This window comes from Capricornis sumatraensis, chromosome 10, assembly GCF_032405125.1.
Source record: "Capricornis sumatraensis isolate serow.1 chromosome 10, serow.2, whole genome shotgun sequence".
Lineage (NCBI taxonomy): Eukaryota > Metazoa > Chordata > Mammalia > Artiodactyla > Bovidae > Capricornis > Capricornis sumatraensis.
In genome coordinates, this window is record NC_091078.1 from 26,109,887 (window position 1) to 26,135,440 (window position 25,554).

Here is a 25,554-nt window from a genome sequence, read left to right on the forward strand (position 1 = left end):
CTAGTTGCACTAAAGATATGAATGCTGAAAAGGGGGCATCCGTAGTGTGTTATGGACTGGATGTTTGTATCCCCTAAAATTCATATGTTGAAGCCCTAACTCTACTGTGATGGGATTAGAAGAGCCGACTTTGGGAAGTTTTAGATAAGGTCATGAGGGTGGAGCCCCCATCCTGGGATTAGTGTTCTTATAATAAGAGGAAAAGAGATCAGAGCTCTCTCTTTCTGTATAAACACAGAAGATCATGTGAGTGCATTGCAAGATGGTGACCAGCTGCAAGTCAGGAAGAGGGCAGTCACCAAGAACCAAATCTGCTAGTAGCCTCCAGAACTCCTCTTGCTTCCCAGCCTCCAGAACTTTGAGAAATAAATGTCAGTTGGTTAAGTACCAAGTCCATGGTATTCTGTTATAGCAGCCCAAACTGATTAAGACAACATAGAAATCCCATGTTAAAGATGGTAGAACCAAAAGGTAGAAGGAACCTGAGATCCTGGTAATTGTGCAACCATGAAACCAACCTTGGACCGCTTACATTAATGTAAACCTAATACACTAATATATTAAGAAACCCCCTATATTACTGGGTGTGGCAATGCATTCAGTAATAAAGCTGTGTTTTCTAGCCTCCCTTGAAGCTATATATGGCAATATGTCTAACTTCTAGCCACTGAAATACAGTCAAGATTATGAAAGAATTCTGAAGTTTCACTGAAAGAAACGTAGACAGCTGGAGAAAGGCCCTTGAGTATCCCTTCATTTTCACTTCCTGCTGTTTGAAATGTAAAAGCAATGGATGGAGCTGCAAGGGCTCTTCCAGATCATGAGAGTCTCTGAGGAGCAGAAAGATGAGTGTTCCTCTGTCTTTTCCAAGGTTCCCTGATGACTTTGTGAGGCCAATTAACCAGTACTGGACCACTTCAGTTTGGACTTCTTTTACCCAAAGAAACAAATTTTCTGGGTTTAAGTCACTTTATTCTGGTTCCCATTTGGCACTAATGGTAAAGAACCTGCCTGTCAACGTAGAAAAGACTCAAGTCTGATCTCTGGGTTGGTATGAATCCCTAGAGGGGGAGATGGTAATCCACTCCGGTATTCTTGCCTGGGAAACCCCATGGACAGAGGAGCCTGGTGGCCTACAATGTGTAGAGTTGTAAAGAGTTGGATGCAACTTAGAGATTTAGCGTGCACGCATTCTGGGTCTTCTGTTAGGTGCAGCCAAATCTAATCCTATCTGATAGAGCAGTTCATTAGAGTTATTGAGAAGGTACAGGAAAAATGGGTCAAACCCAGAGACCTGGGACATGGGGCTTGTGTCTCATCTGGCTGAGAAACGGTAGCGGAAGTATCAGCTTCCTGGCCACCACCTGGCTGGCCAGTCAGGGTCACTAATGGAGTTAGTTCCAGGTCAGTGTATGAACCCTGATCATGGGTGGGGAGGAGCAGCTAGTGTGCTTCCAGAGCAGGTACTCACGGCCTTGGCACACTGGGTCTGCGAGGGTCAGGCTTTCAGTGTCTGACATAGGCTGGACACAGGCAGAAACAGGCAGCGTTGATCAAACCCGCGTCTCTTTAAGACACAATTAAGGCAGAACAATATGCAGGACATCTCTCTTCTCTAGGGTTGAAAGCAGCTGGATGACTCTCCAACATCCACACTTGTGAGACCCAGCTTTGCTCCTCTCTCTCTGTCATGTGTGGGCCAGCTGCATCCTTACTGGTCCCCATTTTCCCTGCATTGAGCTCATTTACTCCCATGGGATCAATCTGACTGTGAATACTCTGGACTCCAAAGTGTGGGAAAACTGAAGACACAAACAAGTGAAGCCTCAGTGCTCAGGGGCAGAGAGGAGTATCTTGCCCTCGCTTAGTATCATATAAGACCTGGAATGTGGTCTTGTTGCAGTGACTTCATAGTCAGAGACACTTCCAGACAGTGACTCTGGGAGAGAGCCTGCTACTGAGTGAGGAGGAGGAAGGTCTATGTGCTGGAGTTCAGAGGATCCTGGGCTCATATGAGAACTATCAGCTTTGAGCTTTTATTATCAATGAGGTAAGGTGGGTGGAAGCATGCTGTGAAATGCAAAGTGCCCTACAGATTATTGTATTAATGGGGAGGAAAACAACAAAATCACTGTATTCACCACTGTTACTGAGATGATGAGGTACTGACCCCCTTCAACCTACCCAGAGACTGCAAGTTGCCCTTTTGTTACTTTCTTTCCATCTAGGCTGCTTTTGGGGTTTATTTTAACCAAAGTTCATGTAGGTTAACAAAAATGGGGGGGGACTGAAACATTTAGAATGACTTGCCTCAGAACCTATTCCTTTGCAGGGGTGACCTGTTCAGAGTCCTATTGCAAACATAAATGACAGATCAGTGTATCTTCAAAATTAACTATGCTAATGATGTGCACTCAGTTGCTCTTGAAGTATGCTCAGTCATGTCCTACTCTTTGTGATCCCAAAGACTGTAACCCACCTGGCTCCTCTGTCCATGGGATTTTCCAGGCAAGAATACTGTTGTGAGTACCATTTCCCACTACAGGGGATCTCTCTGTCCCAGGGATTGAACCCACATCTCTTGTGCCCCCTGCATTGGCAGGCATGTTCTTTACCATTAGCGCCAGCTGGGAAGCCCCTAGGTGAGACTAATGATGAGATACCCTAATTATGTATGATACATATTAATCACATACCCCAAATAACATGCTATTTACTACTATTTACCTCCATTTCCAAAAGTGTGTTCTATTATTAATAGGTGCTATGTGAAGAAATGTTATAGAATAATTTGGGAAAATGCTGGGTTAAGCAAAGTTGAGCTAGACAAGTATTACTAGATATATGTCAGTCTGGAAGAGGGTACTGTCTATATGTAAATCCTGAAGTGAGGGCCTTTATTATGCTCTACAAGGAATCTGACAGGATAGATAATAATTTTCTCTGCCTCAGGCTTGTCTGTCTAGACGCTTCCTCTTAAGGAGGAAGCCATAGCAGTGCCTGAGACAGATTTTTCCAGTGTTTTTCTATACTTAACATCCTTAGTTTTCCAGCCTTTCATATATTCTGGAGGCTACTTCATATTTTCTCTCTGACTCCCTTTTCTACTTATGATAGGCTGAGTCCACCCTACTTCCTGCAGCCTAGGTCATTGAGTAATGCAAAACTTAGGTGAGTTTCTTTACTGCTGGACTCTCAGAACCTTAAAGTTCTAGTTTGCATTGTGATTCTTCAAAAGGCACTCAAGAGTGTGCCATTTTCCAAAAGTGTTTGATCCAGAAGATCCATCTCCACACCCCTTTCCATCTCCCTGCCAACATCTCTTAGGGTTGCTGTTCCATGGAACACACTGGTGGAAATGCTGATTTAGCTAAATGAGAAGACATCTTGGTGGTCTTGGTACAAAAGAGTTCATTTCACTGAAAAAAGGAAACAGTTTCCTTCCTGCTCCATGATAAATCCAGGTTATCATAACAGATTATGTCTTCTCATGAATTCATAGTGAATTTTCTCTAGAGGACCATCACTGACCTCACATACACAGTCTCCTGTAACTATCCTCCAAGCTGGCAACAAGATCTGGGGACTCTGGTAGATGCTTGTGGAGCACTTTAAAGTGCTTATAAAACCAAATATGTCTTACCTTTATGCTATCCATTACATTTGCTAATGATTTAGGTCAACTGGGTAAGCAGTGTGGTCATTGATAATTAATTTTGCTTTTCCTTATAGCCAATGACTTTAACCACTGGATCATTTGTATTTTTATACAATATGCAGTCTTCCAGGAACACACAAAAGCTTAATGGGTTTTATTATGTGCAATCCCTGATCCATGATTAACATGCGGTTTAATGAGTATAATTTCAAGAAAGCTTGAAACTTGAGGCCCCCTGCTGCTTCTACAAAGCCAGGCACTGGAATGAAAAGTTTGCCACACTAATGGGTTTTGAATGTTTTAAATGGAAGGTTATTCTCACATAAATGAGACTTTCCTTGAAAGCTTGTTAATAATGCTGATTTCTTTTCTAGTCCTAAATATTCTGATTCAGTAGGTCCATGGTGGGTGAGGCAGGAGCTTTTCCAACAAATGTACCAAGAAATTTTTTTAAATTTATTTATTTTAATTGGAGGATAATTACTTTACAATATTGTGATGGTTTACACTGGGGCACACTTCTCAAAATAGTAGACTAGAATTCTTTTTTTTTTTTTAGGTTTATTGAGGGTGCAGGGAACTGGCTGCCCCAGCTGGGGAAGCTGGAAGCCAAGAGATTGTTCAGGGCACTTAAGCATGGTGTTTGTTTCTGGTTTCTTTAACTGTTTTCTCTTTCTGGAGAAACGTGGCCTCGCTGAAGCTGAATTTGAGAGGGAGGGTGGGATGAATTGGGAGATTAGGATTGACATATATAACTACCATGTGTAAAATTGATAGCTAGTGAGAACCTGCTGTATAGTGCAAGGAGCTCAGCTTGATGCTCTGTGATGACCTAGTGTGGTGGGGTTGGGGGAAGTCAGAGGGAGGTACAAGAGGGAGGGGATATATGTACACATATAGCTGATTCACTGCATTATACAGCAGAAACTAACACAACATTGTAAAGCAACTATACTCCAACTAAAAAAAAGAACCAGAGGTAGTCAATATTTATAAACATTCCCTGAATGCACGCACACAGCTTGCAGGCACACAGTTTGTCTCAAATTCTAAGTATGGAAGGCTATAGTGTAGCAAAAACTGGGCTTTCCAGGTTATTAGATCTTACTTTCTGTAGATGCTCTTTCACCAATACCTGGCTGAGATCCTGTTGGCTGTTCTAAGAACCATAAGAAGATACACTGGAGCTCTGCTTGACCTGCCCCTGTCTCTGTGGCCTCCATTCTTCCAACAATTGTCTGCATCCTTGCCTAAGTACACCATAGACTTCATGCAATCTGATAGGTGGGTGGACATGTCTGTTCCTGAAATGCTATGGAGTGAAATGATGGGTTGCTTTTATCTTACTCCAGTTTTCAACTGCTCCCATTAAAGTGTCGGGGGAAGGTGATGCTCAGTGATAAGATCATTTACTCAGGCCTCTAACAATTTCTGAGTACTTGGCTTTGCTTCTTTACTGGTGACTCTGGGTAGTTGTTTAACCTTTTTAATTTTCTAGGTTGAAAAATAGCATAATAATAATATTCCCCTTTCAGGGCTGTTCGGATTAAATGAGACAAGGTGAAGTATTTCACATCGTTCCAGGCAGATGGGGCTCAAAAACTGTTAACTGTCTCTCTTCTTCCTTCTCCTCTCTCTCTTCATCTCCTGATCTTCCTCCCTCTTTCCTATTCCTTTTTCCTAAGTGACAGGCAGCTCAGATTCTATTTAGGAAGGATGCTTAGGTTAGGCAGTCAGGGTGGAGGAGGAAGAGGAGTGGGCTAGAGAAATTGTCTTAATACATTTGTTCAGTGCAGCTTCCCTTGAATAATGTGTTTATTTGAGATGGCTGAGAATGGGACAATGAATGTCCACAAGCTGTCCCTTGGTTCCACCAAGTACTATACCAAGGACCCTGGGAGATATGATGATGATGGAGACACTTTTTTTCCCTCAAGAAATACAATTAAGGGAGACATTTGTGGTTTGATGAACTACTCATATATAATGCAACTTACATTGCTCAGGCTTCCCTGGTGGGTCAGACAGTAAAGAATCTGCCTACAAGGCAGGAGCCCTGGGTTTCATCCCTGGGTTGGGAAGATCCCCTGGAGGAGGATGTGGCAACCCAGTACTCCAGTACTCTTGCCTGGAAAATGCCATGAACAGAGGAGCCTGGTGGGCTACAGTCCATGGGGTCGCAAAGAGTCAGACACGACTGGGTGACTATCACACGCAGGTTACATTACTTATGTTAGAATAGAACTAACCTTGGCTGTGGCAGCACAGAGGAGGGAGCAATTAATTCTTAGATAATGTGTGATCTCTAATTCAGAATCAGAAAAAAAGGATCTGCCTGTCTGCTAAAAATAACAATACTGTCATGTGTATATTGCATCAAGTAGATTATCAGGGAGAATATCAACAAAGACAATATTGTATCCAGCAAAGCATAGCTACAGGCTCAGGAAGAAAGTGGTAGTGGGAAGGCTCTGAGGAGCTTCTTTCCTATAGCAGAGTTCTGATTTCACCCACAAACCTTGTTAAAGGAGTTCTGCTCTTATGCAGAAATAGTGATGGTGAAGTTGAGAGATACCAGGAGAAACCAGTGTTTGCCTTTAGTTATAGGCAATAAATTGTGTGGGAAATGCCAATTTCAAAATTCCTTCTTCCTACATGATTCAATGTGAGTAAGACAGAATTATTGTTGTTGACTATAAAATCCATCTCAAAGACTCAAAAATCATTAATGTCCAATAATACTGATTTGTTTTCTGTTAAGTCTGAGTCTTGCAGGTTCTATAAGTCTTTCCTTTGGCAGAAAATTCAATAATTTGTTATCACTGAAGGTAAAAGTAGTCTCAAAAATGTTTAGTTTTGTTTTGGTGTTATACACCTTTAGTCCATATAATGCTAGCTGTGTCTCCATAATTCTCTCCTGGAGAATTAATTAAGTTTCTTGTTTCTGAAGTTTACTACTTGACTATGTTTTTGTTGGAGGTCTGCTGGGAATTCTCGTTTATTTTTGGTCTTATGGGAAAATTTTCTATGTTAAAAATTGCAGAGTGGAGAACCATAGACTGATAATAATATTATATGGCAACAAGTTTTCTGTCTTATTTTTAAAATGAAAACAATATTGGTAACCTCAAAACTTGACAGAAGTTTTAAAAAAATGCTACCTCGAAGTCTTAATCTGAAAAAAAAAAAGTGCTGATTTTCAGACACTAAGCTCATGTTAAAGTATTCTTTGTTGAACAACAAACATTATGCTGTTTAGCAGTCAAAAATCCCATGATATGATGATATTCACTGGGGAAAGCTCATGGAACACATATACATAAAAATATATGTACATAAAATATATATACATAAAATGTATTTTTATGTATACATATAAATTTCATTTTTAATGAAAGTATGTGTTAGTCACACCGTTTTGTCTCACGCTTTGCAATCCCATGGACTGTAGCTCACCAGGCTCCTCTGTCCATGGAATTCTCAAGGCAAGATTACTGGAGTGGATAACCATTCCCTTCGCCAGGGGATCTTACTGACACAAGGGTAGAACCCAGGTCTCCTGAATTGCAGGTGGCTTCTTTACCGTCTGAGCCACCAGGGAAGACCATTTTTAATGGACTCAAATACAAAAATAGAATGCAATCTTTCAGCACAAGAGAGTGTTCCAATTTGGATACAAAATTGAGTCTATTTAAATTTAGGGGATTTTCAAAGAGGGTTGACACAGAGGCTTCTTTGAGACAAACCCTGCTGGTTTTCATTTTGACTGATCAGACACATTCAGGCTAACCAGGTGGGTTCCAGGTTGCTGATTTCCTTCTATTTGTGCACTTTGAAATTAAGGACACTTTTCAAGACACAAGCATATTTGAAAAACAGAAGAGGTAAAATCAGAGGGAGCCAATGGCACATTTTAATGTGTTACAAGTAATAATAAACGTCCCTAAAGGTCAGTCCTTGTCTCTCAGTCATTCCTCTTCAATATTATTTCTTTCCCCCAGATTCCCTAGGTTGTTCATTTTTGTACAACATGCCTCCTTCTTCCCTACTGGACACCTAACAGATGAGGAATCCCAGCCCACAACTGGGCTGAGTCAATCAGATTTTCTCTCTTAAGATGAGAACAGAGGGACCTGGGAAAGAGAGTTGCAGATGCTTAACTGAAAGGTTTCTCAGCATTTGGGACTGTGGGAAGAGATATGTGTCTATATAATGTTGTCGAGTCATAAGGGAGCTGAGAAGCCTTGAAACAAAGAAGCTGACCTGGCTTGAAAAGTCAACTCTTCTATCTCTGCGAGGATGCGAGGAGTGGGTAGGGGGGTCAGTTTCTACTTCACAGTTCTGGTTCTGCGGTGGTGCGGGGGGCGGGGGCGGGTCCAGATGTCACTTCACTTGCTGTTTGTGGATTCTATGTACTTCCCTGAATCCTTACAAACACCTTGCTACATGTTTACCTGGTGTGACTACACTTCTGTTATTTGTAACTACAAAAGGCTGATCCGGATGGAAATCAGGTTAAAAGTGCTATGGTTCTCCTTTTAGAAAATTTTATACATGGTCATGACTTTTATAGCAGTGATTGCAGCATTAAATATGAAAGCGGGATTAGCCTTTTAAAACAGACAGAGAAAATTCCTTTCTATTGGAATTAAGGAGAAGTTGACTCATCTGACCTTTGAGTGTCGTTTGCTAAAAGCAAAACATGATATTTGCCCATATCAGTAAGTGTTAAGGGCCAACCCATTGCCTCATTGAGCCTGCAGCTAGGTTGAGGGAGACAAATATAACACCTGAAACAACCAGAGAATAATTCAAGGCAGGTAATGAGTGCTAGCTAAATCACGGGGTGCTGACTAGATGGGCATTTGATCTGAGAAGAAGAGGTCGGAACAGACTGGAACCTCACAAATGAGAGAGGCAAGAGGTGAGCTTCAAGAAAGGAGGGCTCAGTCTCTGGAATGGGCAGCTAAACTGGGGTGGAGGAGGGTTTCAGCAAGGGCAGGGAGGTAGGGAGGAGCCAAGGATGAGGATGCTTGTGTGAGTGCTCAATGTCTCTATAGATGAGGCCCCACCTGACCCCAAGCCTCTGGGCCACTGGGCAGACGAGACACACAGAGATGGAAATGCTTCCGAGATAGATGCAAGGCAAGACATGGCCAGAAGTCAAAGATATGTCTTAAGAGTTATTTATGACTTGGAGGGAGTTTGGAAGAGAATGAATGTACTGAGAAATGATGGGCAGGAGAATGGTTTCAAAACGAGGCTGGTATAGCCAGTGGGTCAGATGATGAAAAGTGTGAACCCAGGCTTGCAGCGATATACAACCATTGTTCTTAAAGTTATTTTGGTAATGAAAACATTTTCCTTCCTTCTTTCTTTTAAGCATTAGAACATTCGGTTCAGTTCAGTTGCTCAGTCATGTCCGACTCTTTGCGACCCCATGGACTGCAGCATGCCCAGCCTCCCTGTCCATCATCAACTCCCAGAGCTTACCCAAACTCACGTCCATTGAGTTGGTGATGTCGTCTAACCATCTCATCCTCCGTCATCCCCTTCTCCTCCCGCCTTCAGGGCCTTTTCAAATAAGTTAGTTCTTCACATCAGGTGGCCAAAGTATTGGAGTTTCAGCTTTAACATCAGTCCTTCCAATGAACACTCAGGACTGATCTCCTTTAGGATAGACTGGTTGGATCTCCTTGCAGTCCAAGGGACTCTCAAGACTCTTCTCCAGCACCACAGTTCAAAAGCATCAATTCTTCAGTGCTCAGCTTTCTTTATAGTCCAACTCTCACATCCATACATCTAGACAGACCTTTGTTGGCAAAGTAATGTCTCTGCTTTTTAATATTCTGTCTAAGTTGGTCATAACTTTCCTTCCAAGGAGTAGGCACCTTTTAATTTCATGGCTGCAGTCACCATCTGCAGTGATTTTGGAGCCCATTAGAATACTAGGTTTTTCTTTTTTTTTAAAGTATTTAAAAATTTGTTTTAATTAATTAATTAATTAGGCGGCACCAGGTCTTAGTTGTGGCTTATGGGATCTAGTTCCCTAACCAAGGATTGAACCGGGGCCCCCTGCATTGGGAGCACAGAGTCTTAACTGCTGGACCACCAGGAAAATTCCAAATTTTATTTTTTTTTACTTATTTACTTTTGACTGTACCACATGGCTTGCAGGATCTTACTTTCCTGACCAGGGATCAAACCAGTGCCCTTGGCAGTGAAAGCACAGAGTGAAACCATTTTCTTATTAAGAAATCTTAAGTGGAAGCTCAGTTAACAAAATAGATGAAAATTATTAGTTCTGGCTGAAGTGGAGGAGTGGGTCTGGGACCCCCCTGGTAAATGCCATACCCCTTTCCCTCCCCTTGAGGCTTGTCCACAGTTCTTAGGTTTTCCTTTAGTTAGCTGCTTGAAAATCCGGAGCATTGGAAAGTAGAGGGCTGTCACAGTCAGGGATGGTGAGAAAGCAGCGATTGTGAAAGAATTCAGGTGTGAGGTGGTGCCTCTCAGCCTGGGATGGAGGGGGAAGTAGAGGGAAGAGAGAGGAAACAGTCACTGTCCTACTTCCCATGTGTTTACCAGAACTGATCATTATACCTCCTTCTGCTCCTTGATTTTCCTTTCTACCAGCGGTGCTCACAACCTCCTTTGGAATACTGAGTGAGGACTTTTCAACAGATCCCTAAGCTGCAGTCCTTGTGCAGGGAATAAAGAAAAGTTAATAGATGAGCAGTGCCAACTGCCTAATTTTCAGGGTTCCTCTCATAGGTGTTTCTTCTAGAAGTGTACCTGTCTTTCCTCTTCCAGATATAAGCTGCCTTTTATGTATTTCTGACATTTTACAGTTTCCTGCTTAGGAAGCAAGTGGGCTTCCCAGGGGGTTATATTAAATTAAATGGATTGTCAGGTAGCACTCACTGAAGAGTTACAACAAAAAAGAGGACCGCATTCATCTCCAGCTTTTTATTCATCTCTAGAATTCTTTTTTTCTTGCTTCCAAATTAAGTCTCTATTGCTTTTGGCCAGTTAACTTGGCTTCCCATCCTAAAACGTGGATCTACTTGAGCTGATTTCAATGAGAGGTGAGGTTATAATGACACAGCCTCTAAAGGGGACACTGATGGGCTTACTTACCCATCAGCATTCATAGTCTTTATTAACCAAGTGGAGCTGATTGAAATATCTTGGCAACCAATCCACATTTGCTGTATTGAAGTAACTTGGTGAATGGGAAAATAACACTGGTCTATGATGAAAGACTAATATGTGAGGTTCAGACAGTGAGTTCTTAAATTTACACTGTTGTTAAGAACTTACCTAAGGAAATCTACATACTAAAAAGCAGAAAAGGACCAAAAAAAAAAAAAAAAAAAAAGCCCAACCTTTCAAGATGGCCATTATTTGCTCTCCAACAATCAGAATTGCCTTATGAAATTAAAAAGGGGGAAAACATCAACTGGACCAAATATTTCTAAGTAAACATTCTGAAGTACAGTTCTGAGTATGCTGTTCCTCTGCTCAAAATCTGTCCATAGGATAAATTCAGGCCTCTCTAAGGCTTGGCTCAGAACTGCCTTGCCAGCTGTGTCTCCACCTGTTGCCTCCACGTACCCCACAGACACCATTTCTCAGGCAGAGCTCCTAGGTCCCATCTCTGTGCCTGTGCGCTTGCTGTTATGAGCTGCTAAGACATTTCGATACCACCCTGCCAGAAGCTTAAGGAAACTCCACTGTCTGGTTTATAGGCTGCTGTTCCCTTTTGTGAAGATGTTCATTCATTCAGTATCCCTGAAGGGGTGCTCTCTTTCCTTTGTCTTACTTTAGATGTTTGAAATGAGCTTATAGGACATTCCTGCCTCCTGTCTAACCACTTTTTAAAAGATATTTGTGTGCATGACTTGTAAATCTCTGAAGTAGATGCTGATATATTGATAAATAGTGGGGGAAATGTGGGCTTTGGGATCAGCTTGATCTGAGCTCAGATTTTAGCTTCACCAGCTAGTATCTGGCTTGGGCAAATTCTGTATCTGCTCTGTTCCTCTATGTCATCTGTTAAATGAGGATCAAATTAATGATCTCCAGAGGGGTGATTATCAGTGGGGTTTCCCTGATAGCTCAGCTGGTAAAGAATCCGCCTGCAATGCAGGAGACTTTGGTTCAGTTCCTGGGCTGGGAAGATCTTCTGGAGAAGGGATAGGCTACCCACTTCAGTATTCTTGGGCTTCCCTGCAGCTCAGTTGATAAAGAATCTGCCTGCGATGCTGGAGACCTGTGTTCGATCCCTGTGTCAGGAAGATCCCCTGGAGAAGGGAAAGGCTACCTGCTCCTGTATTCTGGCCTAGAGAATTCCAAGGACTGTATAGTCCATGGGATTGCAAAGAATTGGACACGACTGAGCAACTTGATGTTCACTTGACTTTCCCTTTCAGCATAATTGGGAATATACAAGAGATCAAGAATATGAAGTCCAAGTTTGGCCCCGAACTTCAAGGTAGGTGCTCACCGCATGGGATTTTGCTTTTTGTATTCTCTACATCATTTAGTATGGGTCCCTGAACTGTTAAGGTGCTCAATAACATTTTCCAAACTGAATTAAAATGAACAAGAGATTAGATTTGGGGAACTTCCCTGGGGGGTCCAGTGGCTAAGACTGGACCCAATGCAGGGGGCCCTGGTTCAATCCCTGGGTGGGGAACTAGGGATTCCCCTAGTTCCCACATGCTACAACTTAGAGTTTGCATGCTGCAGCTAAGACCCAACACAGTCAAATAAATAAATAAATAAATATTTTTAAAAAGGGATTCGATTTGGGACTTTACTGGCAATGCTAACTCTTTTCAGATCTCTTAGTACTACCCTGTACATCAAAACACTAATTTACAAAATTGGCTAGAAAACAAAACATAACGTTTTACACATTTTTTTTTTTTTTGTAAGGTGGAGGCCCACTTACTGGGATGCAGCAACCAAACAGGAATTGTGATGAGGCCATTTTCTCTTGCATCCTCCTGCCTTAGTCCTATAGGCCAGGCTCTTTTTTGGAGAGAGGCTTCTAGCTATGAGCTTCTACAGTGGAGAAACCATATATGGTATGCTGGACCCCACAGTGATTAGGAGAGCAGCATCTGGTTGGTGTTCAGGCTCTGAGGTGATGGAAGCCTTCTGCCTCCATAACCCCAGCTTCCTAACACGGTTCAGATGATTAGGCAGTGCACTTCAGAAAGCCCTAATCGAGCTTCTAAGAAAGCCCTAATCGAGCTTCTATGAATGTGCCTAAGTCCAGACAGTGTAAAGTGCCTGACTGACAGCTAGAGAACAGCTTTCTTCAGAAGGGTGTGCCATTTTATGGTGTGCCGCTTCCAACTGAATTTTTTAAAATCATAAATGCATACTTGCCTCCACTAGGTTTTTCAATTTTAAACAAGTACTATTTGTTCATTGTAGACAATTTGAAAAATATATAAAAGCAAAATGGCATATCTAAATGTTAACATAGCTTTTATTTTAAAAATGATTGCATCCTATAAATGCTGTTTTGAAAACTACATTTGTATCTCAATTTACTGTGTTCATTTTCCTATGTCAATAAATTTCCTTTGACAACAGCAAGTTGAAAGATGCCTAGTCTTCTGTCACAGAGGTTCCATGCTTAACTTATCCAATTCCATAGAGCTGAAGATTTTTAATAATGCTGAAATAAATATCCTTTCATATATGTCATTTCACATATTATTTTGGGGTAAATTCATAGAAAAATGATTTCTAGATAGAAAGTATCTATAAATGTTGCCAAATTATAACATTTGTACCAATTTTCACTTTTGTATTGACTGACAGTTATTTTAGTTTTGTTACTATCATAACTTATACTATAAAAAGATCCTCGAACATGATTTTTTCATATCTACTGTTTATATAGGGTAAATACAATTGCAGTATCAAAAATATAAGCATGTTTGAAGATTTCACCCATATTGCCAAATTTCCTTCTAGAAAGTTTACTCACTCTCACTTCTAGTGATTAGAATTCCACTTATTTCTCAGGATGCTTGCCAGTAACTTGTCATTAAATATTTTTTTGCTAATAAAATTGTCCAAGAATAGTGGTTCAGTATTTTGATTTGTATTTCTTTGATTGTTAATGAGGTTGAACATAATTTCATGTGTTTGTTTTCAGTCTTAAGATTTATTAATATAGTAACTCAGCTTTACAAGTAGTCTTTTTAGTATTAGAATTAGATCGCAACACTCTTGTTTTGGCTGAATTAATTAGCTTGGATACTGTTAATCAACAACTATTTATTGAGCCCTGACTGGCTGCAGAACTGTGACAGCCACAGAGAGGATGGAGCAGAGGAGAAAAAGTAAGTTCCTATCTCTAAGAAAATGACCAGCTGGACAGAAGATTCAGATACACACAAACAGACCATTTAAAATTGGAAACCTTGTATGTTTTGTTTAATATTTATAATATGTAAAAGAATATTAATAATACAAAAGGATCTGAGACTACTAACAACAAATAGCACAGGTCCAAAAACCACTAAGATAGAGACTGAAGAATGGAATTTACTTTGAGCTTAAACTAAAAATATCGAGGTTGCTAATTATGATACATATGACTTAATTCTGAGCTTTTTGGCAGCCAGAATGAAATGTGAAGTGCCATGTAGCTGTCATTAACTAATGAAAGGATGTGTGTAAGTATGTTACAAAGGATCAAACCTTTCCAGTATTATCCTAGCAGAAGAATTCTCACACGTATGTTTCTCTAACAAGTCTTGAACCACAGAACAAAGTCTTCAATAGAATTTTCTTGAAAATCCTGTCTTTGCATTATGATTTCTTTTTTTTTTTTTTTTCATTTGAAGCACAGTTGATATACAATGTTGCATTAGTTTCTGGTATACAGCAAACTGATTCAGTTATACATATTCTTTTCCATATTATTTTAAATTATGGTTTATCATAGGTTATTAAATATAGTTCCCTGTGCTATTCAGCAGGACTTTGCTGTTTATTTTATATATAGTAGTTTTTACCTGAACAAAAAAGGTCTTAATGGCCCAGATAATCATGATGGTGTGATCACTCACCTAGAGCCAGAAATTCTGGAGTCTGAAGTCAAGTGGAAACATTACTAGGAACAAAACTAGTGGAAGTGATGGAATTCCAGCTGAGCTATTTCAAATCCTAAAAGATGATGCTGTTAAAGCGCTGCACTCAATATGACAGCAAATTTGGAAAACTCAACAGTGGCCACAGGACTGGAAAAGGCCAGTTTTTATTCAAATCCCAAAGAAAGGTAATGTCAAAGAATGTTCAAGCTGCCATACAACTGCACTCATTTCACATGCTAGCAAGATTATGCTTAAAATCCTTCAAGCTAGGCTTCAGTGGTATGTGCACCAAGAACTTCCAGATGTTCAAGCTGGGTTTAGAAAAGGCAGGGGAACAAGAGATCAAATCATCAATATCCACCGGATCATGGAGAAAGCAAGGAAATTCCAGAAAAACATCTACTTCTGCTTCACTGACTATGCTAAAGTCTTTGACTGTGTGGATCACAACAAACTGGAAAGTTCTTAAAGAGATGGGTATACCAGACCACCTTACTTGCCTCCTGAGAAATCTGTATCCAGGGCAAGAAGCAACAGTTAGAACTGGACATGGAACGACCAACTGGTTCAAAATTGGGAAAGGAGTATGTCAAGGCTATATATTGTCATCCTGCTTATTTTACTTATAAACAGAGTACATCATGAGAAATGCTGGGCTGGATGAAGCACAAGCTGGAATCAAGATTGCTGGGAGAAATAACAACAACCTCAGATAGGCAGATGGCACCACTTTAATGGCAGAAAGTGAAGAGGAACTAAAGAGCCTCTTGATGAAGCTGAAAAAGGAGAATGAAAAAGTTGGCTTAAAACTCAACATTAAAAAAGCAAAGATCATGGCATTCAGTCCCATCACTTCATGGCAAATAGATGGGGAAAAAATGGAAACAGTGACAGACTTTATATTCTTGGTCTCCAAAATCACTACAGATAGTGGCTGAAACCATGAAATTAAAAGATGCTTGCTCCTTGGAAGAAAAGCTATGACAAACCTAGATAGCATATTAAAAAGCAGAGGCATCACTTTGCCAACAAAGGTCCATATAGTCAAAGCTATGGTTTTTCCAGTAGTCATGTATGAATGTGAGAGTTGGACTATAAAGAAGGCTGAGTGCTGAATAATTGAGGCTTTTGAACTGTGGTGTTGGAGAAGACTCTTGAGAGTCCTTTGGACAGCAAGGAGATCAAACCAGTCAATCCTAAAGGAAATCAACCCTGAATATTCATTGGAAGGATTGATGCTGAAGCTCCAAGACTTTGGCCACCTGATGCAAAGAACTGACTCATTAGAAAAGACCCTGATGCTGGGGAAGATTGAAGTCAAGAGGAGAAGGGGGTGACAGAGGATGAGATGGTTGGATGGCATCACTGACTCAAGGGACATAAGTGTGAGCAAACTCCAGGAGATAGTGAGAGACAGAGAAGCCTGGCATGCTGCAGTCCATGAGGTCACAAAGAGTTGGACACAACTTAGTAACTGAACAACAACAGTTTTTATCATCATGATCATTTCTTACTGTAACAACAACAAAGATGAAGGCATAGTATTACATTGTAGTCCTTAGTATTAATGTTTCTGAAAAAGTTAGACACATGCCTTTCTGATGATCTGATTTAGTAAAGAAGTAGAGCCTTCAGAATCTAGAGTCAGAATTACTCATAAATCTTTCACCAATTCATTTAAAATTTTTTATTGAAATATAATTGATTTTCAATGTTGTGTTAGTTTCAGTTGTATGGCAAAATGATTCAGTTAAACTCCCCCCCACACATACCTACATACATATACACAAGATATTGAGTATAGTTTCCTGTGCTATGCAGCAGGTCCTTGCTATCTATTTTATACATAGTAGTGTATACATTTTAATCCCAATCTTCCAATTCATCATTCTCTCCTTACTTTCCCTGCCCTGTGGCAACGATAAACTTATTTTCTATATCTGTAAGTCTATTTCTGCTTTATAGATAAGTTCATTTGTATCATATTTTTAGATTCCACACTTAAGTGGTATCATATGATATTTGTCTCTCTCTGTCTAACTTACTTCACTTAGTATTATAATCTCTAAATCTATCCATGTTGCTGTAAATGGCATTATTTCATTATTTTTCTTGGCTGAGTAAATATTCCATTGTGTATATATACCATATCTTCCTTATCCATCATCTGTTGACAGACACTTAGGTTTCTTCCATGTCTTGGCTTTTGTAAATACTGCTGTTGTGAACACTGGAGTGCTGGCCAACCCATTTCAAAATCAGTTGTTTCGACTGGTATTTTGACAGGCACTGTACCAATGACTGAAGGAGATTAAAGATGAGAAAAATACAAGACTGCTAATGCCCAGGAACCCAAAGTTTAGGTATAGTTTTCAATATTTCATTTATTTATGCATTCAACGCATGTGTAATAGGGCTTCCCAGATGGCTCAGCGGTAAAAGAATCCACCTGCCAAGCAGGAGACATGGGTTCAATCCCTGTGTTGGGACAATCCCCTGGAGAAGGAAATGGCAACCCGTTCCAGTATTCTTGCCTGGGAAATCCCATGGACAGAGGAGCCTCGCGGGCTGCAGTCCATGCAGTGGCAAAGAGTCAGACACAACTTAGCGATTAAACAGCAGCACATTTGCATGTTTAATAAGTCTGAGATACTGAGTTAGGAACTGTTTTACAAGGATCAACAATCTTTTCAGGAGAAGAGAAATAGCTAAAACATAACGTGGTACAACTACTACAACAGTGATAAACACAAAGTGCAAGGGAGCACAGAAGAAAAAGTAAATCTGTGCGCTTCTGCATTTGATGTCAGAAAAGGCTTCTGAGAGAAACTGACATCTCATCTACATTGCAAAGCTGAATAAAGAGTTCATCAGATCATGTGCTACTAAGAACTTAAAGTGAGTGGAAGTGGATACACACAAAAGTCTTCAGAAGGAGTGGCTAGAGACTGCTAAGGTGCTCAGACTCCATCAAGAAAAACTGGAGGCTAGTAGCTATGATCCCCAGTAAAGTTCATCTATGCTAGAAAGACCTGAATGGAAGAGGAAGTGAGCTTAACAAAGTCAAGATTTTAGTCAAAAGAAATCCCTGGGGCCAAAAACAAAAGGTGTTCCAAAGGTAATGTTGCTGTGTGGGGCAGATACATCAGAGTCCTTTGGTATTCTCAATCTATGGAAGAATGAGGATTTCACCCAAATTGTGGGAAACTATGAGCTCGTATGTATTACTAGGGCTAGAAATGATGCTCAGAAATTCAACTATGAACCTGATGTGCTGTGGAAACACTGGAACAATATTCAGCTGGTGAATCAGCGGATCACTAGTGACATCTTGTCCACAAAGACCCAACAAGCCCTCAGAAGGAGTCAGAGCATTCATTACTTGGTACCAGATCTTGTCCATCAGTTCAGTTCAGTTGCTCAGTTGTGTCCGACTCCTTGCGACCCCATGAATTGCAGCACGCCAGGCCTCCCTGTCCATCACCAACTCCAAGAGTTCACTCAGACTCGCATCCATTGAGTCAGTGATGCCATCCAACCATCTCATCCTTGGTCGTCCCCTTCTCCTCCTGCCCCCAATCCCTCCCAGCATCAGGGTCTTTTCCAATGAGTTAGCTCTTTGCATGAGGTGGCCAAAGTACTGGAGCTTCAGCTTTAGCATCATTCCTTCCAAAGAAATCCCAGGGTTGATCTCCTTCAGAATGGATTGGTTGGATCTCCTTGCAGTCCAAGGGACTCTCAAGAGTCTTCTCCAACACCACAGTTCAAAAGCATCAATTCTTCAGCACTCAGCCTTCTTCACAGTCCAACTCACATCCATACATGACTACTGGAAAAACCATAGCCTTGACTAGACGGACCTTAGTCGGCAAAGTAATGTCTCTGCTTTTCAACATGCTATCTAGGTTGGTCATAACTTTTCTTCCAAGGAGTAAACGATTTTTAATTTCATGGCTACAATCACCATCTGCAGTGATTTTGGAGCCCCCCAAAATAAAGTCTGACACTGTTTCCACTGTTTCCCAATCTATTTCCCATGAAGTGATGGGACCAGATGCCATGATCTTTGTTTTCTGAATGTTGAGCTTTACGCCAACTTTTTCACTCTCCTCTTTCACTTTCATCAAGAGGCTTTTTAGTTCCTCTTCACTTTCTGCCAGAAGGGTGGTGTCATCTGCATATCTGAGGTGATTGATATTCCTCCCGGCAATCTTGATTCCAGCTTGTGCTTCTTCCAGTCCAGCGTTTCTCATGATTTACTCTGCATATAAGTTAAATAAGCAGGGTGACAATATACAGCCTTGATGTACTCCTTTTCCTATTTGGAACCAGTCTGTTGTTCCATGTCCACTTCTAACTGTTGCTTCCTGGCCTGCATACAGATTTCTCAAGAGACAGGTTAGGTGGTCTGGTATTCCCATCTCTTTCAGAATTTTCCACAGTTTATTGTGATCCACATAGTCAAAGGCTTTGGCATAGTCAATAAAGCAGAAATAGATGTTTTTCTGGAACTCTCATGCTTTCTCCATGATCCAGCGGATGTTGGCAATTTGATGTCTGGTTCCTCTGCCTTTTCTAAAACCAGCTTGAACATCTGGAAGTTCACGGTTCACATATTGCTGAAGCCTGGCTTGGAGAATTTTGAGCATTACTTTACTAGCATGTGAGATGAGTGCAATTGTGTGGAGGTTTGAGCATTCTTTGGCATTGCCTTTCTTTGGGACTGGAATGAAAACTGACCTTTTCCAGTCCTGTGGTCACTACTGAGTTTTCCAAATTTGCTGGCATATTGAGTGCAGCACTTTCACAGCATCATCTTTCAGGATTTGAAATAGTTCTACTGGAATTCCATCACCTCCACTAGCTTTGTTTAGTGAAATATATAATTTGTATGGCTCTATGAATGAAGAGCAGAAAAGGCAATGGCACCCGACTCCAGTATTCTTGCCTGGAAAATCACATGGACAGAGGAGCCTAGAAGGCTGCAGTCCATGGGGTCGCTGAGGGTCGAACAGGACTAAGTGACTTCACTTTCACTTTTCACTTTCATGCATTGGAGAAGGAAATGGCACCCCACTCCAGTGTTCTTGCCTAGAGAATCCCAGGGACGGTGGAGCCTGGTGGGCTGGCTATGGGGTCGCCCAGAGCTGGACACGACTGAAGCGACTTAGCAGCAGCAGCAGCAGCATGAAGAGAGGCATTTGGGGATTATCCTGGCTCCTTTGCAGAAAAACACTACAGAAGCTAACTCCTAAGAAACTATACAGCATGATATTTTGGACTTCCATTTTTGGAATTTGAAATAATCAGGGTATTAGTAATGGAGGAAAGTAATTATGATCCTGTCTCATAAACTAAAACTTAAAAGTTTGGTAAAAATCATTAGCAAATTAACATCAGGTTTGTCAAAAAAACAAAAAAGTTCATCAGATTGAGAAGGTAAGAAAGACCTGGTAGGCAAAGAGCACAACATACACAAAAATACGGATGTATAAAAGCACAAAATAAGCAGACTATTGGGGTAGGGTGTAGGGGATGGGGAATATAGGTTTTCCAAGCCAGGTTGGGTGAACTCTATCCTCTAGAGCTCTGCTGTCCAATTTGGTAGCCACAAGTTTTGGAGGTTACTTCTGTTTAAACTAATCAAAATTAAACATAATTAAAAATTCATCTCCTCTGTTCTGTGAGCCACATTTCAAGTACTCAGTAGCCACATGTGTCTAGTGGCAATCGTACTGGAGAGCACAGATTAACATCACTGCAGAAAATTATATTGCATAGCCCTGTTACAGACAGCGGAGTGCCTTGAAAGACTGTTAACAGTGGAGTAATGTGACCTTGGACTGCAAAGAGATCCAACCAGTCAATCTTAAAGGAAATCAACTCTGAATATTCATTGGAAGGACTAATGCTAAAGCTGATGCTCCAATACTTGGGCCACCTGATGTAAAGATCTGACTCACTGGAAAAGACCCTGACACTGAGAAAGATTGAAGGCAGGAGGAAAAGGGGGTGGCAGAGAATGAGGTGGTTGGATGGCATCACCAACGCAATGGACAGGAGTTTGAGCAAACTTCAGGAGATAGTGAAGGATAGGGAAGCCTGGAGTGCTGCAGTTTATGGAGTTGCAGAGTTAGACATGACTTAGCGACTGAAACAACAACAACGTGAGCAGCCTACTGACCTGAAGTATGTTGAGTTAGAAAAGGAAGGGCGATGACGAGTGACAGCGGAGAAATGGGTCCAGTCTCTGCAATTTGGAAGGCAGAAGCAGCGTGACCAATTAGATGGAGAAAGCAAGCAGTCAAGAGTAAAACTGATATTTCATGACTGGGTGGAGAGTGATAACTGATACCATTCATGCAAACAAGGAAAAGAAGAGGGGGCCAATTGGGGAAAAAGGACAAATTTAGCGTTGATTTGACATGTTTCAATTGAGGTATCTAGGGGATCTCCATGTGAACAGGTCATTTAATGCTCATGAAAGATGATAGATCTCACACAAAATCATAGGAGTCTTCACTATATAGGTAAGGTGACCACATAAAATAACAACAGCTAGCAGGACTTCAAGTGCTAGGCATGTTCCAAATACTTTGCATACAGTTTAGCTCTTGTAATCTTCCCTATAACTACACGAGGTAGGATTTCCTATTATTAACCCCATTTTACAGGACAAGGAAGCCGGAGAGGCACAGAGAGGTTACATAATTCATTGTCCAAGTTCATACTAGTAAGTGGTAGAGTTGAGATTTGAACTCAGATAAACTACCTAACCAAAAATTCATACACAAAGGATAATGTGACAGGTTATGCAGACAGGGGGATCTGATATTTATGGGAGAAATTCCATGAAATTCTAAAAATTAAATCCCATTTAACTGTATAATAAGAGCAATTTTTACAATAGAAGCAAAGTGGATTAATTTTGTGCTGTTTAGAAAATCTACAACGCATCATCACTGTTTTTTTAGTAGTGGTTGAAGCTGTAGGAATCACTGTGTTTGCCAAGGAAGAATGTGAGGGTGGGGAGAAAGGATAGCCCCAAACAGAACCTGGAGAACACTGATATTCAAGAGGTGACTGAAGATAGAAGGTCAGTTGCTAAGTCACTTCAGTCATGTTCGACTCTGTGCGACCCCAGAGACAGCAGCCCACCAGGCTCCCCCTTCTCTGGGATTCTCCAGGCAAGAACACTGGAGTGGGTTGCCATTTCCTTCTCCAATGCATGAAAGTGAAAAGTGAAAGGGAAGTTGCTTAGTCATGTACAACTCTTAGCGACCCCATGGACTGCAGCCTACCAGGCTCCTCCATCCATGAGATTTTCAGGCAAGAGTACTGGAGTGGGGTGCCATTGCCTTCTCTGAGAAGGTCAGTAGATAAGACCAAAAACCAGAAGAAAGAGACATGCCAGAAGCCAAAGGAAGAAAACATCAAAGAAAAATTGGTCAGTGGGAAGAGTTCATATAAAATAAAACCTGAAAAAGTTTCCAGTGACTTTCCCAAGCACTGCTGGCCCTTGTCAGAACAGTTTTCGGGGTACAGAGGGTGAGGGAGCCGGAAGGTTGTGGAGAGAGAAATGTACAGCAAGCACAAGTCTTCCAGAAATTTGGTGGTGAGGAGAAAGTTGGAGTCCTGGGCATAAATAGTCTTAAATATTAACACATAGATAGAAAAAAGCCACTCTATCTCTTTGAGGAAATGGGTCACTGGGATTCCTGCGGACTAGTCTACAGCTTTCTTCTAAGAACTAGCAGGATAGCAGCTCAAATGCTTGAACAAGGACTTCACTGACACCATGACATTTTGAATCTCAAAGAATCCAGGCACTATATAATTACTATACATTCAACATTCATGATTTACCTTGTGAGAAATGACAAGGAGGATCATGACATCAATTTGGTACTTTGCTGAGGTAGGAATTTTAACTGTGTGCCTGGTGCTGCTAAGAGGGGGTCCACCTCTTAGCTGGTTTGTGACCCCAGCAGATAGACCAGAATCGTCTCCCACCCCCTGTCACATGAAGTCTGTAAAGGTGTTTTGTTCTGTTTTTTGGTGAAGATATGGCCATCAAATGAGAGACAAAACTCAAAAAGGAAGTTTTCTTAATGTACAGGTGATGTCCAGACAGATATGTGTCTAAATGCAAATAGGATTTAGGAGACAACTCTTGTGGCTCAGTGGGTGAAGAAACCACCTACAATGCAGGACACCTGGGTTCGGTCTCTGGATTGTGAAGATCTCCTGGGGATGGAAATGGCAATCCATTCCAGTATTCTTGCCTGGGAAATCCCATGGATAGAGGGGCCTGGTAGGCTACAGTCCATGGGTCACAAAGAGTCAGACATAACTGAGAAGGAACTTTCCAGAAGAAATATGAACCCACTTTTATAATTTTGACCTCTTGACAGTTACAGGAATATAACTGGTTTCTGGACCAAATAAGTCGGGTGACCACACACCTAGGTTGTCTCGGTTACTCCTGGTTGACTTTTGTTGAGCTAGCATAATATTTAATAGTCCTAGTTTGTATGATAAATTAAAAGGTCATGATACAGACAACACCATAATGAACTCAACTAGATATAGGGAAGTGAAGAGGGGTAGACAGAGGGTATCAGGGAAGATTCTGAAGGTGCAGGCTTGAAGAAAACAGATTTTCAACAGTGGAGAGAAGGGAGAGAATGTATCCTGCTTGGGACATGATAAAAGCACAGAACTGCTGGCCTCACAGAAACCAAATACCTTGAATTCTCCCTCAAACCATGCTCCTGTAAAAACCAATCACACCCAAGGAGATAAAATGAAAAGCAGAATGCAATTAACATCTTCTAAAAGACCCAATGCCTTCATTTCAGCTATCTAGTTCTGATCATTTGAAAGTTATTTGTTAATATTTATATACTTTAAGTTATTTTTCTGTAGAGAATACTACTGAGCACTTATATTGCATCACGATGTCATTCAAAAAACTTCTTCAATCCTTTCTTAGATTCCAATCTTTTACAATTTGGATGGGGGAGCCTGGTGGGCTGCCGTCTCTGGGGTCTCACAGAGTCAGACACGACTGAAGTGACTTAGCAGCAGTAGCAGCAGCAGCAGCAGCGGCAGTAGTATCTAGCTAAAGAGGGATTTGGATGAAGGAGATAAACTTAATTTAAACCATAGAGTGTTTGAAGTTTTCTTCCCCATTGTCATTATAAGAATTATATTTAATATTTATATAACAAGATATCACATCTTGTTGGGAAAACAACTCCCTCCACATAAATGGAAAAAAAAAATGCTGCAGATATTTCATTATGTCTGTTGTTTATTCTAATACCCTAACAGTAGCATCTTCCTCAAAATTAATCCTGATTGTCACTAAATGGTCTTCACTCACTTGAGTCCTGACTGCTTAACACTACTTTTTTTTTTTGTCTTTGTGTATGTGTGAAGATTTAAATACACTGATGAATTTTAAGCCTTTATGGATGAGGATATCTGCAAGGCACATCAGAAATTCTCTTAGTACAGAATATCTGGTGATATCTCAATGCACAGAAACATTATAACATATATGGTCATATGTAAGGCATTGGTTATACACCTTTAGCACAGTGAAAACCAAAATTTTTTCTTATGCTTAAGTAACGCTAGAATAAAAAGTAGACTCAACTCTATTATTTCTATACAGTCTGACCTTCTTTTAATTTCCATGATATATTACTATTGCTTACTCATATTTGAGAACACTAGAGATACCGTTGATAGAGGGGGAGAGGGGAGAGGGGAGAGAGCAGTTCTCCAGAGATTCATGTTAGGAGGTTGAAAATGGGGAGGGGAGGGAAGGGAAGGGAGAGAGGCGGGAGGAGAGGGGCGAGGGAGAGGGGAGACATAGGACTTTGATTCTACTTGGGATAGCAATATGCCTTGCCTAGAAACACATTTCCCATATGTGCTCAGTCACTCAGTCTTGTCTGCCAGGCTCCTCTGTCCAGAGGGTTCTCAAGGCAAGAATACTGAGTGGGTTGCCATTTCCTATTCCAGGTGATCTTCCCAATCCAGGGATCAAACCCATGTCTCCAACACTGGCAGCCAATTCTTTACCTCTGTGTCAAACCACATTTCCCAACTTCTCTTATAAGCAAAAGGAACAGTGACGTGACCTCATTCTGGCCAATGCGATAAGTGAAAGCCATCTGGTGAGGCATCTAGGAAAAGCTGTTGTTCTTGTGTTAAAGGAAACACGCTCAGCTAGCAAACACTTTTTGCCTCTTGCCTTTCCCTTTCTTCCTACCAGACTGCAGATGTAAGAACAGAGATAGTGCTGCCATCTTGGACCATGAAGCAAAGGGCATGATGATGTACAAAAGATGCTTAATGGAAAGATAAGCTAGCAAACACTTTTTGCCTCTTGCCTTTCCCTTTCTTCCTACCAGACTGCAGATGTAAGAACAGAGATAGTGCTGCCATCTTGGACCATGAAGCAAAGGGCATGATGATGTACAAAAGATGCTTAATGGAAAGATAAGAGTCTGATAGCACTGTAGATTTTCTTTGCCAACTTTGAAATACCTTCCAGTTGATTTTTTTTTTTTTTTGCCAAAGAAAAATAAGCCTTTACTTATCCAATCTGCTATTGTAATGGACTTTTGTTATACTGTGTTATGGACTGATAAATTCCTTATTGATGAATCAGATAATCATCCACTTTTAGTAACACTGTCTTTCCTTTTTTGAGACACATTCTTAGTGCCTGAGAGGAGTTGTGAAGATTAAATGAGT

At 40.9% G+C, this 25,554-nt stretch overlaps 1 pseudogene; it reads left to right on the forward strand.

Annotated features, from left to right (window-relative positions):
* The window catches only part of LOC138087331 (nicotinamide/nicotinic acid mononucleotide adenylyltransferase 1-like), a 154,871-nt pseudogene extending 129,710 nt beyond the window's left edge, over window positions 1-25,161 (forward strand).
* Window positions 25,162-25,554: the final 393 nt, after the last annotated feature.